Below are 16,028 nucleotides of genomic sequence, written 5' to 3' on the forward strand. Positions count from 1 at the left end.
CGTGGACTTGTAGGTGGAGGAAGAACTCAGAGCTCTCCTTGTCAGGGTCAGTATGATCAATGGAGCAAAAAGAAATGTTTATGCTTGTGAAATTCCATCGCTTGGTTTTGCCCTTAATCCTTTTTCTGGTTATGCAGGAAATGGCGTTAGTCGCTTCAGAAGGAGCCCGTGCTCGGGTAACGGGGACTCCTGGTGTGGGGGCTCCGTCTTCATGATTTTTCTGCTTAAGAGCTCTATAGGAAGTCTCCTGTTTTCTCACAAGCATTTGTAAGCTCAGAGGAGACTGGAAGAGCCGCTGGGCTCTGCCAAGTGGTTACCACAAGCCCGGGGATTAGTCCAGGGGCTGCTCCAGGCTGTGGAGCCTGAAAGGCTCAGCGAAGACGTTGTTGTTTGTTAATTATTTCAGCCACAGCTTTCATGTTCAAGTTCATGTTCGTGTTCGTGTTCGTGCTCATGTTTGTGTTCGTGTTCATGTTCCTTGCTAACAGCAAGTGACCTGTGTTCAGGGGCAGGGGAAGCTAATTCTACAGAGAACACAAGTGCTGCTTTCACCTGGTGTTTGGTGCCTGGTGCTGTTTTCTCCCTGGCCCAGGCTCACTCTGGTGTCCTCCCGTTTGATGCTCGTTTCCAGATGGTGATCTGTACCTGGTGCTGCTGCCTCCCCAGGGACTCCTGCTCTCTGGTACCTTGTACATCTGTTGGTCAGACTGTGCCATCATTTCATCTTAAAGAAATTAATTATCCTCATTGAATTCCTTTATAGAAAGGGAAGAATTAGTTTTCTCCTGTGCCTCGTCTTGGTACTGGCTTCCAACAAGCAGTCTCTGGGCCAGGAGCAGCCGAACAGGGAAGCACATAGCTGCACAGGAGCAGAATAGCAAGAGCAAATAGAACCGCATCACAAGGGCACTCTCTGAACTGCAGTGCTGAGGCAAAGCAGGTGCATCTGTGAAAGCTGCTAGAGTTGCCTTGGGGGCTAAACCCCGCGAGCAGGGGCCCATCTGCCCTGCTCAGAGCAGTGTCTGCTTCCTCCACACGCTCACAGTCCCTGGACTATGGCACTACCTGTGCAGGGGGCCCAGCGCCTCTGCCTTCTCCTAATGAACCTCTGTGATAAGGCTTTGATGGAGGAAGGCTGTGCTGCCTGCAGGTCCTCACCTGCCTGTGGCCACCGGGTCCCTCTGCCTGCGGGAGGTCAGCTCTCCTTGCAGGGTGCCCCTTCCTTTGGAGCTGGACAGGCACTGGTGGGCACCTGCCTTGGATTTTGGTGCACTTCAAGGGCTGTAAAGACCTGGCACGGCTGACGAGGGACAGGGGACTTGGGAGATCAGCTCTCACTGTGTCTGTTCCGCTGACTGAAGCTGCCTTCTGCGGTGGCAGGGTGAGAAGACACGTACGGGGCACACAGATCCCAGCACAGGGGCCCTGGGGAATCGTTGCTGGACAGGCATGGTTGGGTCTGCAGGCTGCGAGCACGTGGTGCGGAGGAGCCCAGGACGGCTCACGGCAGCACAAGGCGAGGGGACAGTGGTGATCTGTGGGCTGCTGGTGTAGCCTTTTGTGAAGTGACTGAAGGGCTGGTGTGACTGCAGAACATAACCAGCAAACTGCTTGTGATGGTAAGGACGAGGAGGGAGCCCAAGTGCAGAACCAGGCATTTGAGGAGCGGCATGGGAAGGGAACGGTGGGCTGGCCAGCCGTTCCAGAAGAAATCACTGTGGAACTTGGCTGTCTGTGAGGTTGCTTGGCTGTGCCTCACTTTACAGTGTGCAACCCAACAGTGGTTACTGCTCAGAGGAGGGATCACAGCTCATCTCCGGAGCGGACTCACGTTCAGGTGTAATACCGGAAAGGCAAAACCGCTGACACAGTTCTACCAGTGTGATCGTGGGGGCAGGATGGAGTTTCCTCCTGCCAGGCTGCTGGCGTGGGCGCACGCTGATCCTCGGGGCATGGGGACGGTCCGGTGCGCTTTAAACCAAAGGGGAAGTTAGCGCTGTGGAAGTGGCTCAGCTATCACCCCTGCAGCCCTCTGCTGCCGCACTGAGCGGCTCCTGGAGGCTCTGCACTGGCTCCTTCCCCAGCACAGCTGGGACAACCGGCAGGAAGGCAGCCGGGAGCCTCGGGCAGATCTCTGCCTCTCCGCTCCCGTTTTCACATGGAAGAGTTGCGCTGCCCAGAGCGACAGCACGGAGCTGCTGCCAGGGCCGCTGCTTTCCTGGACATCCTTCCTGCCCGCAGTTAACAGCACCGTGTGGGTTTGCTTAAAACTGCTACCGGTGCTCTCAGTGCGCGCGGGGACTCGGGCGTCTGGATTGCAGCGTCAGCAGCCTCAGCTGGCTTACTGCTGAGAATGGGCTGCAGTTACCAGAACCCAAAAAGCTCCTTCTGCTTCCGCCCAGCTCTCCCCTGTGCTGCCTGTCTTGAAAATGAATCCACTGTCCCTGCCATGTTTCCTTAGAGCCCGTTCCTGAAGCTACTGCGGACTGGGGACGCTCACACGACTGCTCTGCTTATTAATTACAGCCAAATGGCATAAGCTGCAGACAGTGGAGACAAATAATGATGATCACCAAGCCAGTTTTCTTTCTTTCCAGCCATTTCTCTCTGTGAATATTAAGGATTAGACTTGAAAATGAAACACCTTTGCTGTGCAGCGGTAGAACTAGGACACAGCAAGGGTGTTCGCGGGGATTTCAGCTCAGTTTTAGTGGTAGACTTTATCTACATATGCCACTTTAATCGATTTACCTTTATTGTTTGCCTCTTGATTTTAAGTGTTCCACCTTGCTACTTCCTGACCTCACACGAGCCGGAACTCTTCCAGGACAGAAAGTCTGAACTCAGTACAAAGATTTCTTCTCGGAAAATGGCTGAAGAAATAGGTTTTACAAGGTGCCCTGAAGATCAACAGACCTGGGTCCCCATCAGTCAATGGCAGGAGGTAATTCCAGAGTCAGGGGCCTGAACACCTTCATCTTCTTTTCCAGAGTAGTTAAATCCATGGCAATGAACAGTTAGATGGCATGGAAGTGTCAGGATCTCCCAATGCCTAAGACTCTAATTAGATTAAAACAGTAAAGGATGAGGGAAGATGTTTAGGGGAATTAGGCTGAAGTGAATTTGCTACGGATGTACTCACCTGAAGAAACTGTGCTGTTTAGGTTAACTCCAGTGAATGATAACCCTAGTGAGAGATCTACAGAGATACATTAGAATATGCCCAGTGCTTCAGGCTGCCTGAAATGTCTACCCTGATTTGTTTATTGGTTCCAGCTCTAAAACAGGGCAAGCCATTGGTGTGACTCTGAGCACTCTTGCTATGGAGTAGCTGTACATCCCATTCCTAAACAACTCTGCATGACAAATGTTCCGTGTTTGACTCTGCAGAGAGGCTGGAGAACTCCACAAGGATACGTTGTAGACCCTTGAATATCAGTGAAACTGGGGAAAGAAGGGGAATGCAGGGGGAAATCACACATTCAAGGGGAGGGAGCTACAGTAGCAAAGCCCAAATTATTGAATGAGGGTTCATTACTGTGTGCTGAGTGTGGGGTGCTTAAAGAGTGGGGGCAGGTTTCCTGTGGTGGGGAGTGCAATCACAATGATTTTAGCACAGCTCATAAAGGAGAATGTGACCCTTTAATGTTTGTGATCAGGAGTCAGCAACTCAGAGGAAACAATCAGGTTGTGTAGTTCCAAGTGACACAGAGCTCCTGGTGCAGTCAGCAATTAAACCAGAGCTGATTTATGTAAAACAGTATTTGCGATTTAAATGCCTGACAGTACCACGGGGTTCAGTCCTTCAAGTGCCAGTGAAGACTGAACATCAAAGGTGACACCCAGAATGGCTCTTCACACACTGCAGCCTCTGTGCAACCCTCATGGCAAACACAGAATGGTAAGGGCTTTGTTTCCAGTCACGTCTGCGCTTTTCTGTAAGACTGCAATGTCACAACAAGCTCTCCAGCACTTCTGCAAGTGTTTTACGTTACGTTGGATGATAACAAACCAAAACCTTTCTGGGACCTGTGCACATTGGTACATTCTGGTAGCAAGGTGCCTCCATTCTTCCTATTCCACTAATAAGGGGATTTCAGCAACTAGCTTTTAGTGACGCCGGTAATTACCTGTGTCTGTAGGAAGCCAAATGAACAAGGATATGATACACAATCACAGACAGATGTGGTTAAGAACATCACAGATGTTACCTGGCTGGCTGAGGCACACATGCTCCTGTTTATGTTACTTTCTCAGCCCTGTGCAGGCTGGGGCTTTAAAGGCACTCGAGCAATGTGTTCAGTAGATCACTTCAGTTAGTGTCATAACCATGGATGCACTAGGACAATATGTGACCATTAAAAGGCGAGAGAATGGATCTCCCAAAGTCTCAAAAGGCAAGATTTGTGTTTGCTTATGTTCTAACTCCCTGTGGCTTGGTCAGTTTGTTGTGATTAGTAACTTCTGTTCATCTGATACCCTGAACCTTCCTGTTGAATCCCTTTCCCCCTCTGATTCAGGGTTGCTAGCTCCCTTTTTTAAGCTCAAGTTAACTCCAGCTGCCATATTAAGTTGGAAGTTGCTTAACTCCACACAAATACGTGGTGACAGATTGATCCTCGGAGCTCATTGCTTCACGTGTTCTCCAGACTGACACTTTGCCAGTTATTCCCTGTTGTTCACCAGGGATTGTGGATGCTACCAGAAGAGTTAGGGTGTTTGGAGGTCAGAGCAGTCTTATGCCTTGCCTACTATGTGTAATGCCAAAGTAAAACTATCATGTTAAAGGAGTGTATTTTCATACATTTTCATATTATTCTTATTGAATATTATATATTCAGTGTGAGGCACTGGCACAGGGTGTCCAGAGAAGCTGTGGCTGCCCCATCCCTGGCAGTGTTCAAGGCCAGGTTGGACACAGGGGCTTGGAGCAAGCTGCTCTAGTGGAAGGGGTCCCTGCCCGTGGCAGGGGTTGGAGCTGGAGGAGCTTTAAGGTCCCTTCCAACTCAAAGTAGGCTGGGATCCTATGGAACAGAGGGTCTGGCAGCCCTGGGGTGTCCGGTGTCTGATGCTGTTCCTGCACGCTGCCCAGTGCAGGACACAAAAGTTGTCTTGCAGCCAGACCCAAAAGGCAGAGATGTGGGGTTTTTCCTGGGGAAGTGCCCAGAAGTCAGAGCTGCAGAACCTGCCCTGCCATTCCCTTGGGCTGGCCCCGGAGAACCTATCAGCAAGATGGGTTTCGTTAAATGAAGGTTTGTGCTCTGTGCCAGACTGCAAAAGTATCTGCGTGACGTGAGTCATTCCCCCAGAAATAGACCCTGAAAGACCAAAAGCTCATTGCACTGTGTCAGGAGTAAAGTTTGGACAGGAAACAGAGTAGTTTTTTGGCTTCAGCAGATGAAGTGAACCCCTTGTGAAAAGAATTTGCAATTTCAAGTGGAAAATGTGGAAGAAGGGAAGAATGTACAAATAATGCCAAGAAACAGACTCACTCCTCTGGCACAAAATATGGAGGAGTCTTTCCAGCTGGTGGTGGGGACCCAGGAGCACCGCACGGGTCAGAAATCAGTGAACCGAGTTATCTTGTTGCAGTCAGCGTGTGTGATTTTCAAGCAGATTTGAGGACCCAACAGTATGTTAAAAAATCTGTTTTGGGTGACAAGAGTGAGAACAAAAAGCAGATTCTAAGTTTGTCAGACTCAAATATTCATGTTTCACTGGTGAAAACAAACAGAACGGGCAGTTCCTTTGAACTGGGCTGTAGGTGTATACAATGAGCTCATGGAGATCCAGGTGCAGCCATTAAGGGAACATTTGATATTGTGAAGTTCATTCAACTTCAAATGCTGGTACTTCTAGAAAGTGTGTTATTTAATGTAAGTGTAAATAGGAGGCAAGAAAGGAAACTGTTTTTTATAGTTTGGAAAGTCATCCACTTTCTCAGCAATAAATACCATTAACCATTTCGTGCCCTTTGTGCACACGAAGAGGCTTTTAGCGATGTAGAACCTGTGTCCTTGTTCCTCTCTACACTACTGATACATCTAACTGGGACAACATAGCCTGTCCGTAGCTATGTTTGAACTGGGGCTAGGGAGGGGGATCCTCTCAGGGACCCCAGGGGCTGTGCCTGGGCAGACCTGGACACTGCAGGGAGCAGGACATGGAATCACACAGGGGTTGGGGTTGGGACAGTTTGTCTTGGCCAGGCGCTGGGGCTTGGTGTGGGGCACCCAGTACCCTCCCTGTAAGAAAAAGCTGATGGTTTCTGTTCATGAGAACTGGTCTTGGATGTGCAAATTGGTTCAGGCAAAGCAAAATATTAGTATAGTATAAATAAGGATGACGGACCTCCTCCTGCGCTCCAGATTCACTTGTTTCAACACTGAAAAACAGGCATTCATATTATTTCCCCTGTTTTGTCTCCTTTTTAGAATGTTTTCTGACTTTTAGCAGCCTCTAAAGTTGGTAAAGAGTTAAGGTAAAGAGTTAAGGCATTAAATGGTCTCCACTCGTAATGGTGTTCAGTGTTGGCAACATCAGCAGTTGAACATATTTGGGGGAGAAATTAAGTGACAGATAGTTGGTCAGCAAACCTTCAGACCTAGCTCTACTCTCTGCAGCTGTTTAGCCTGTGAAATGCAGACGCCAAACCCGTTCAGGTTTTAAGGGCTGTGGTTTACGCTTGTTTCTCCGTTTCTAGTATTAAAGACCACCTCCCACAAGTATCGCCTCAAGTTCTTGCGTTCTTGTCTTCACTGCTGCGTTTAGATCCTGAAGCGGATCGGTCCTATCTGTTAAGTCTCTTTGTGCAGGACTAGCAATGAATTACCCCAGGTCAAGCTCTGTTTACGCAGTGGGCTGCTCCTGCAGAATTACCTTATTGACTTAATAGCTTCCTTTCGGGTGACATTTCTGCCGGGGAGCAGGCAAATTGCGCAGGGTCAGCGTGCAGAGCAGCTCCGAGCGCGGGCGGAAACTGCGGCGGACCCGGGCAATTGAAGGGGCAGGCGGGCAGGCAGAGCGCGGCCGGAGCCCTGCGGCGCTGGGCTTGGTGTGCTCCGCTCCGCTCCGGGGCGTGAGGGGCAGAGCGGTGCGCGGGCAGGGAGCCACAGCAGCGCGGCCATCCCTTCAGCTTCGTGGCGGCGTGGTCTGTGCTCCCCCAGCCCCGGTGTTAAACCTGGCAATTGCCTGCCCGTGTCCACAGCCGTCACGTTTCCCGGCGGCTCTTCCATGGTGCAGCTTCCCTGCACCTTCCCTCCCGCTCGTCCCTGAAACCGCCTTTGGAGTCTTTGTCTTACAGATAGCTGGGAGCTGAAGCCTTGCGGCTGAGCCTGCTCTCGTCATGGCACAGCAGCTGTGAATTTGCTTTCTCATGTGTAACATAGGGGGACAGGGCTAAAGGACCTGATGCAGATCCCATGAACCTGCTCTTGGTGATCCTGATGCTGTTCCATATGTGTCTGTATGCTTTACAGAGCACATCGTGCTATACAGAACACATGATTTGTATGGTTTATGTGTGTGTATATATTATATTCTATATAATTATATATTTTATATATATTTGTATTGTGTTTATATATATATATAAGCATTATTTGGTTTACATATATATAAACTCAAATAAATTAGAGTTTTATCTTGTATGAAACTTACAGTAAGGGAACAATTAGGCACTAAAACCCAGGTGTCTTGCATACGTGCCTAAAAACTGAGCTGAAGCTTGATTCCATGCTTGCCCCATGACACTCTGCTCATCGAGGTGACGGGTGAGCCTGTTTCACTGCTGCTTTGCTTGTTATTGCACCTTGGCTCTATTTAAAGTGGACATCCAAAGCCCCTTCGTGTGGGGGGGAACCTAAAACACAACTGCGTCATATTTAAAACAATGGAGTTACCTTTTCCCTGTGGAAATCCTTCTATTTATTCTGTGTTCTACGAGAGGAAAAATAGAAAAGTCTCCCTTTAATTAAGCTCTTTATCCTTTGAAGTTATTTTGGATGTTTTTTTCACGTCGGTGATGTAATTTATGTAAATAATCATCTATCTATGAAAGGAGTGTGTCTGTCAAAAGCTAAAATAAAAAACATCCGTCATTTTGAAGTGATTAACATTCTCCAGATGTTTAAATCATCGGATTTCAGGAGTTTCCCTTTGTTGTGATAATGATATAGTATCCAGAACTAGAATGTTTACTTTTTTGTATGGGTCAAACACAGATTTTTCACAATCCTATTAAAGCATGCAGTTTATTGTAATTGTATGTGCAGATGAAAGCATATGCAGTTATTATTATTTCCCTTAATTGTAAACTGCTGCTGGTAATTTTACTGTAAAGCTGAAACAAAAGGAGTGTACTTGAAAGGACCACCACTGCCCGCTGATGTAATCAATTTAGGGATGTCAAGTTTGTGCAGAGATGGTTATCCCTCCCCGTCAGAGCACCGGTGACATGCTGCCACCCTGCAGCGCGCTCCCCCCGTGTCCCGCGGGAGCTGCTTGGCCGTACAGTAGATGTAGCTGATAATATTAAGTGACAGTTCTGAACCGCCCTGCTCAAATGTGTTCAGCTGGAGGCTTCAGGGAGGAGAGGAAACGTGCATTCCTCCCTAATGCGATGGACCTCATGGCTGATCAAGAGAACTTTGCCCGTCCTCCGCCGGCTGGCTCATTGGGGTAACTGGAGCCACAGAGCCTTGCTGGAAGTTACGGGGGTTATAGTCAGGGAGAATGGCTGCATGGGTAAAAAATGGATCGTTTCCTTCCCCTCCTATAGCCCTTGCAGAGCAGCAGCCTTCAAGTCATAAACCTGGCTAACGTACATCAGAAACTGTCACTACTTTACCCCTTACCCAGGGACTGCAGTGACAGGACAGGGGTGATGGGTTCAAACCGAAACAGGAAATTTAGGGTGGATCTAAGGCAGAAGTTTTTCCCTGTGAGGGTCCTGAGGGCGCTGGCACAGGGTGCCCAGAGAAGCTGTGGCTGCCCCATCCCTGGCAGTGTTCAAGGCCAGGTTGGACACAGGGGCTTGGAGCAAGCTGCTCTAGTGGAAGGGGTCCATGCCCGTGGCAGGGGTTGGAGCTGGATGAGCTTTAAGGTCCCTTCCAACACAAACTGTTCCATGATTCTGTGATTTTATGTCTTTTTTTCCTCTCCAGCTCTGTTGCCCTGGATGCAATGGGTGCATTAGCGCAATTTGCAAACCTAGCAATGAGAAAACCAAGCTCACTGTTGGTTTCCTGAGCCCTTGCTCAAGCCGAAGGCCATGTCAGGAGCCTGGCAGCACTCAAGACTCAACTCTGCAGTGCAGGGTCTGGGTCTCCATCCCCAGAGCTGCTCTGTCAGCTCAGTGGGCACAAGCACCTCTCCAGTAAGGGTGGGCATGGGGACCAGGTTGAGCCCCTCTCTCCTCCCGGTTACTCGCGTCCCCCTGGGAGCTGGAACACTTTGGAATTCATGTAATGAATTATGCACATGCTCCTGTTACAGACCAGGTGAGCTGCTCACATGGGCACCTGCAAGTGGGCCTGTTCATCTCAGGGCAAGGGAAGTGGGTGGGTGGGTTTGGTTCTTAGCACTGGGATTGAATGGGAATAAAGCAGTTCTCACCTGGGGAGTTATGACAGTGATATAGAGCCAAACGAAGGATGGCTTAAAGGCTGTCTTCTGCCTTTGTTCTACCTTGGTATTTTCACAGAGCAGTCCTGTGCCGGTCACATACGGACCCTCTCCCTACTGTCCTGTCACTGCCTTTGGAGAAGCAGCCTGTGGGTGCTCTGCAGGAATGTGCTGTAAACACACCTTTAAGAAAGCCAATAATTTCTGTCACTGCATTTCAGCTTTGCTGGGCATTCCCTCTGAGTCTGACAGGTTTTTTTCCCTGGATAAAGTCTTCCCTTTTCTGAAGTAATTCCTTTCTTTGAGTCTTCCATTGCCTTATTCACTTAAGCTACTAATTGGGCTGAGACATGAGCTGCTTTTGCAGCTAGTTTTCCCTTGATATCCTGGACCCTCCAAAATGATGGCTTTGGAAAACAAATGACGGCTAAAACACCAGCTCCGCTGCATTTGCAGCCTCTAGCACCAGGAGATGTCAGTTCTGTTGGTTTTGCTTTTCCTGCCTTTACACACAGTAGCAAGTACCACCTTTCCACCGCAGCACTACATTACATAGCACAGTCTGGGTACTGCTCTGCCAGGGCTTGTCTCACCATCGCAATTGTGGATTTGGGACCATTTCAGTGCTAAACTGCTGGGTTTAGGGATATACCGGTGGGCTATGGAAGTATGTTTTATTTGATCAAATAAAACCTTTCTGCCTGCAAATGCACAAAAGCCATGGCAAGGGGTTGGAACCTGGTGATGTTTAAGTCCCCTTCCAACCCAAACTATCCTGTGATTTTGTGATTCTATAAATACAAGTTATTGGCTTGAATCTGCAAACAAAGCAAACAAAGCTCAAGCCTCAAGCGCCCAGATGCTAGTCACTGCTTTGGGTTCACTTCAAGCAAGTCACTTCATCCCCATTCCTGATGTAACTGCGGTTTTGTCCTGTCTGGATGACACCCAGCTTCAGCTGCCTCCTTCCAACTTCAGTTTGGAATTAAAGTTCACACAATGCTTCTTCCCACCCCCCCGACAAAGGATGGAAAAGAAAAAAAAGAGAAAAGGAAAAGGTGAGGAAGGAACGGGGTGGGGGGGGATAAACACAAAGTGCAGCCCACTTAAAATATCTCTGCTTGATGGAGGCTAAAAGGTGGCAGCTGTGCCAAAGTAGTGGACCCTGAATCGCTGAGCAAAGAAAGAGCCGGGAGCGCTGTGATTGCGCGGTGCCGGCGTGAATGTGGCTGAGGAACAAATCAAGCAGGCTTAAAAAACAGGGGAAGGAAAAAAAAAAAAGACTCAATCAAGGCAATAATGGCTCCACTTCACAATCAGACAAGTGCTTCTACTTCAGAAATCCGACCATTTATGGCTGATTGCTAACCCCGGCCTCATTTCTAATCTAAAGGGCGAGTAATAATTTGGAAGAGGAATTATAACAACTTCCCAGCCATTTGGTAAATCGTCATTATTTTAAAGGGGTCTTGGGAGGCTGTTGCTGTTTGTCAGAGGTTTTTTTTTCCTGCTGCTGCTCTGCCACTTCCACCACGCTGATTCTCACTGATGTCATTCCAGAAGGGAAGCAATGCACGGTGGAGAAGTGTTGGAAAGAAAAGCCCAGAGCGATGCTCCTTCGGTGTGATAGAAGTTTATATGGAGGCACATGCAGAGGGATGGAAATGCTCTTTCCTTTACCCAGAGCCCAGTGTCAGGATGGGTGCCTGTGATGAGCAGGGACGCTGTTCCCTCCCTGGGAGCTCCTGCATGAATCGCCTCCAGTGGGAACATTCTTGCCCTAGAAACTTCTGGAACAGGAGGGTGCAGGGTGCGTGGTGCTGCTCTGGGGTGCTGGGGCAGTGAGGGGCTCTCCAGAGAGGTGCACCCATGGCATAACTGCTGCTCTGCTGTCCTCACCCTACCTGTGCTGCCTCACTGCAAGCAGCAACATGAGAGACAACATCAAGTGTCCAAGGCCAGGTTGGACACAGGGGCTTGGAGCAAGCTGCTCTAGTGGAAGGGGTCCCTGCCTGTGGCAGGGGCTGGAGCTGGATGAGCTTTAAGCTCCCTTCCAACCCAAACCAGTCTGGGATTCTGTGATTAATGGTTTAACCCACAGGTCATCATGACGGGAAATGCGTTAACCTAGAACTCCAGACCTTGACTGCAGTTATTTGTGCTTGCTTTCCTGCCCCAAGCATGGAGAACTGCACATGTAAATATTTCAATCTATATATAAATATTTATTCCAATGTCTAATGCAAGTCTGTTGTGTTTTTCACAGTGTTTTCTAGGGAGAAAACACTGAAATGGAGGGCTCAGACAACATCCCTTCCCATTGGCACTGGGAGAGCCACAGCTGCCCTGGGTCAGAGTATGGGATTTTGCCTGATGTGTCTGTTCCAAATGACAAAGCGTTTAAAACCAGATGCAGAGCAAAATAACCGGGGACGGGGGACGGACGGGGACGGACACGACTATGTGCAGCTTCACCTGGTTAGCTAATCTAATCCTGCTGAAATCATGGCAGTGTTTTGATAATAGCGGGCACTGGGATCAAAATACCTCTTATCTTAGTGAACCGAGGATAAGACGGGATGCCATCACTTCCGCAGGGGAATGTGCTTTGTGCTGTGAAGGGGATGATCAGTGTGTTTTGGAGGACAGCAAAATTCCATTCACTGCCTCAGGAGATAAAAGCAGCGGCAGCCTCGGTGTGGTGTGATCTCCCCTGTTCCCGGCTGTGCTGTGGAGTATCCAGTGCCGCGGTTATTTAAATCCATATTTTAAATACAATGGGAAGAGAGACCGATTCAGAAATTTCCAATGACCCCGTGGAACCTGAACTACTCATTGCACGACAAAAAGAATAATGTTCGGTTGGAGCAACAACTCGGAATGTGTTTTATTAAACGGAATTCATTTAATGTTACCCTGGAGTGCTGTGGATTTGAAAGCACGTTCTTGAGTTTGACCTTTCCTACCTCAGCAACAGGAATGAGGGAAACCCTACTGTAATAGTGCACATTTGGGGGGCAAGTTCTGATCCCCATAGAGCTGCCCACGGTGTTCCTGCAGGTATTTCCCGAACATTGCGTGTCCCTGGGTGCTGTCTGTCGTTCCGAGGTGAGGGGAGAACAGCGGATCCTTCACAGGGCTCTATGTAACACTTCCGTGTCCTGCTCTCCTGTCACTGCTCTATTTGTTTCTGAGGTGAGCGTGTGTCCAGTGAAACAAAACCAGGGTCAGCCTCAGTGGAATCAAAGATAATGCTGTCTAAAATAGGGATGCAAAGTAAGGCAAACAGAAGATGATGTGCACAAACTCTGGGTGCCCTTCACCTGTAAATATTCCTTGGGCTTTGTCAGCAATGTTATACACAAACATTTACTTCAGCAGATTATAGAAGTGTTAACAAAAGATTCATTTATAAAACGGCATTTATTTATAAAATGCATAGCATTTATTTATGAAAGAGTACTGCCAGTTTAACACGGATCCAGAACTGATCACTTCTTAAGGGAATACTCCTCAGAAAGCAAAGGGATTCATTTACATATCTATTAGTGTGGTCATTCCAAGGAAAACAGGTTTTTCCAGTCCAGCTGGTATTTCAGTGGTTCAGATGGTTCCTACTGCGGGAGCAGCGTGTGTGAGACCAGTCACAAGCACTGCTTCGGTCGGAGATGGTGTGGGTGAAAGCCGCCGGACGGACATCGGGTATCGGTGGGGCTGCCCGGGACGGACATCGAGTATCGGTGGGGCTGCCCGGGACGGACATCGAGTATCGGTGGGGCTGCCCGGGACGGTGGCCGAGAAGCTGCGTGCTCGGGGCTGGGTGTCCCCGTGATGCTGGGTGCTCCCCTCCCGAGCCCGGTGCCGCACGGGAGCCCGGCTCAGCGCCCTGCCCGGGGCCAGCGGCGCAGCTGGGCCCTGCCACGGGCCATGGGGCTCCGCATCCCGCGGGGCACCGCAGCGGCTCAGCGGGATGGATGCGCCAGGCGCAGCCGTGCCGATCGTTGAGAGCTCGGTGAGTTACAAACGCCGGGAGCCCCCGTGTGCGGGTCCAGGGCCACCCCTGAGCCTGTTCAACGGAGAGACGTCGCGGGCACGTCCGGTACAGAAACGAGCCCCGCAAGCGCCCCGGCTCCGCGTGGAGCCGCCCGCGCGGTACCGGTACCGTTCGTCACGCACACGCTGCAGCCGCCGCAGCGCTGCGACCCTCGCGGGGTACCGCGGCTCCGTTACCCCCGGCCGGGGACGGGCGGCGAGCGAAGGTCCCCGAGCCCGCGGTGGCAGCGGCGGGGCCCGGCGGGGAGGAGGGTTTGGCCGCTGCAGGAGCGGCTGCGAGCTCCGGGCGCTCTCCTTCGGAAACCTCACGACAGCCACGCACTGCCGCGCCGGAGGGGAGGAACAGTGCTCCTTCTGATAAGAAACCAGTTGGTTTCGATGGCAACGCTCCTCTTCCCACGGGGCAGCGCAGGAAAGGAAAACAAAATAAGATTTTCCCCCCCCCAAGTATAAAGTTGACCAAAGCGCCGTTTCTGCTCAGTTACAGGCATAAACCGCATGCAGAAAGCAGAGTAAAAGCTTGTGTGTAATTTCTGCATGGAACGCGGACATTGCTCTCCGGTTTTAAAGCGGACCTGAAGATGCTCTGACCCTGGTGTCTGAGTAGCTGCTGCCACACCAGGGGACTGGGTGTGAGGCAACGATTCCCACAGGCTGCACGTTCCTGATGGTGAAGAAACTGCTCGGGCAGCCAGGGGAATCTGGCATGAGAATATCATCCATTTGTTTTAAAGGCTCAAAGCTGCTCTCACGGGTTCTCTCAGAAAACACACCATGCGCTGCACAGGTGTTAGTTTCATCTGCTGGTACATCAGGAGTTAAACATTCTTCTTGATAGCACAGTATGTAAAATCGAATCAATATAATATCGCAAAATAATTGTGTATTTTCAGTAACCAAACATACCAGACCCCTTCTAACACTGCCATGTGTGGCTTGTTTAACAGTACAAAGGTATTTATAAAAGTAAGACTCAATTTTATCCAGTTTCACATTGTCAAGTGCACAGGCTGGGGCACAGTGAGGTGCAGCACGCACAGGAGCGCTGGTGGGGACTGACGAGCTCTCCCTATCCTACGGAGGGTTTTGACTCCAGCAGTTCCCACCGCAGTCTGACGGCGTTACTGCTCTGTTCTTGTGAACTGATTGAAGCACTCCAGGTTCAAGGGAAGAAGCTGATCCAAGCAAGTGCTCCTGCTTGTGGCACACGCTGTGGTTTATATGTAGAGACTTGTCTGGGTACCCCTGCACGGCCGCCGGTGCTTGCACTCCAGTTCAAGGAGTGAGGACCTGGAGCGACCTTCTGGTATGATAGTAAATGTTATGGGTGGGCAAGACCATCCATCACCAGAGTGAATGATTCCAAAGGGAATGAAATTGTGATTTTAAGCTTTCCAGTATTTTAACATAGAATCAGATGGGTTGGAAAAGACCTTTAAGATCATCAAACAGCAAAAGCAAGTGTGAAAATTGTGCTGAAAATACCCTTTTGTGCCCAAACACACTTACAAAATGAAAAGCTTTGCCAGTTTTAGGAATCTTGTTGCTTATCTGTACTTCTTTCCCTGCTGTGAACCCCCGAGTTGCTTTTGAGGACTGCAGCCTCCTGTTGCATGAAGCCTTTTCTCTGGGGCGCCTGCAGCCAAGCGCTGTGTTGGAAGTGTAACAGAATTAGTTACAGGGGCTGGAAATAGGAGCTGGGCCTTCAGGGGGTGAAAAATCAGGAGAACCTTGTAAAACTGCTCTGTATTTTAATGACTGCAGTAACACGATTCCCTGATCATGGAGAATCACAGGCTGCTTGTTCTTGTTGTAGGGTCTTGTTTTGCTTTCCTGTATGAGGTCCGCAGCAGTGCTCAGTAATTGGAGTTAGCAGCTATGAAGTAATGAGGTGCAGTGCTTTGGGTCACCTTTCTGGGTCAACACTGTCAAAAAATCTCCCTGAATTTGGCATCATTTTTAAGAGGAATGTGGGATCGTATCACACATCAGTTCCTGACAGACCCTATTTCTAAAGGACACAAATCCTGTACGTGCTGTCACACACTGTAAGGGTTTGGGATGTTATTGTAGTGCTTGGATTGCATCAAAAAGAAAGAGGGAAAAGGAAAAAGCAGCTTCCCCCCAGAATGAAGTAGTTGCATTGAATACCCTTCCCTCCTAACACATGGCCCCTTGAAAGCATCCCAAAGTCCTGGTTTCTACACAGAACCAGTGTTCGTGATCCCTCTCCCACCTCACACGGGTGCATTCATGACTGTATGGACCTGGGTGTTATCCCAGTCTAAACTCTGGTAGAGGCTGCTGGGCTCAGGAATATGGACTCTTTGTGCTGGGGCTGACGTCTGATG

This window comes from Pezoporus occidentalis, unplaced genomic scaffold (assembly GCF_034315485.1).
Source record: "Pezoporus occidentalis ecotype Australia unplaced genomic scaffold, CSIRO_AGI_Poc_V1 ctg401, whole genome shotgun sequence".
In the NCBI taxonomy this organism is placed as follows: Eukaryota; Metazoa; Chordata; class Aves; order Psittaciformes; family Psittacidae; genus Pezoporus; species Pezoporus occidentalis.